The sequence below is a fragment of the Egretta garzetta genome, unplaced genomic scaffold (genome assembly GCF_000687185.1).
Source record: "Egretta garzetta isolate BGI_Z169 unplaced genomic scaffold, ASM68718v1 scaffold834, whole genome shotgun sequence".
In the NCBI taxonomy this organism is placed as follows: Eukaryota; Metazoa; Chordata; class Aves; order Pelecaniformes; family Ardeidae; genus Egretta; species Egretta garzetta.
In genome coordinates, this window is record NW_009259438.1 from 86708 (window position 1) to 88188 (window position 1481).

The following is a 1481-nucleotide window of genomic DNA, read 5'->3' on the forward strand; positions in this document are numbered from 1 at the left end:
AATCTAACAAAAATAAATAAAACAAAAGCCAATAAACAGCACTGCTCCATAATTCTGACAGCCCCAGAAATGAAGAGGAAATAACAAGGGGAGAGGCTCTGCCAGCTCCTTCTGTCTGCCAGGGGGGGGGGTGGGGTGCCCGGACGCCCGGGTTCCCCCAGGGCTTGGGGGGCTCGGGCCGGGGTCTGCACTGGCGCTGTGGGGCTCAGTCCTGGGGCCCCCCCTGGCTCTGGTCCCGCCGGGGAGATGCTGGGTGTCCCTGGGGATGTTGGACGGGGTGGAATGCTCGGGGTGCAAGATCGCTGGGCTGGGGGGGGCTGCCCCCGGGAAACCTGGGGGGAGCAACATCTGCAGCATCCCGCACATCTGCAGCCCAGGCCTTTGTTTGGCAGCGGTGCAAAGGGCAGCGCTGGGAGGAGGAGGAGGAAAGCTGGGGTGTGAAGGCAGCTCCGATCTGCACCCTCGCCCCTTCTGCAGAGCCTCCGAGCACCAAGGGCGCAGCTCGACCCCTGCTCAGAGCCGGGAGCGTGCAAAGGCCCCCAGGAACCCCCACCCAGGGGTGCTGCGGGGCTGACGGAGCGCATTTGGGGGTGGCGTGGGGGTGTCCATCCTCACCCAGGGCATGCACATGGCTGCACACACGTGGCCTGCACTCACGCTCCCAGCTCTTACAGACACAGGTATTCCCGTGCAAGCCCCCAGCGGGTGCACACACACACCCCAGTGCAAGCACCCAGGGTGTGCGTGCACACACACAAGTTCCCATGCAAGCATCCAGCTGGTGCACACGCACACACACATGCTCTCATGCAAGTGCACAACCAGTGCGTGCACGCACACATGCACATGTACACTGTTGCAAGGACACAGCTGGTGTGCACACGCACGCTCCCGTGCAAGCATGCAGCTGGTGTGTACACATGCACACACATACACGTGCTCCCGTGCAAGCACACAGCTGGTACATGCACACACACATGCTCCTGTGCAAGCACACGGCTGGTGCTTGCACACATACTCCATTGCAAGGACACAGCTGGTGTGCACGTGCACGCTCCCATGCAAGCATGCAGCTGGTGTGCACACATGCACACACATACACGCACTCCCATGCAAGCATGCAGCTGGTGTGCACACATGCACACACATACACGCACTCCTGTGCAAGCACACAGCTGGTACATGCACACACACGTGCTCCTGTGCAAGCACACGGCTGGTGCTTGCACACGTACTCCATTGCAAGGACACAGCTGGTGTGCACGCACACGCCTGTGCAAGCACACCACTGGTGCATGCACACGCATGCACATGCATGCACACGCATGCACACACATGCACACGCATGCACACACGCTCCCGTGCAAGCACACAGCCGGTTCATGCCCCCCCCATTGCTCTGCTCCAGCCCCTTGCTGGCCTTGCCCGGTGCCCCCCATGCCCCCCAGATCGCTCCGTGCCCTCTGCATCGCCCCCCTCCA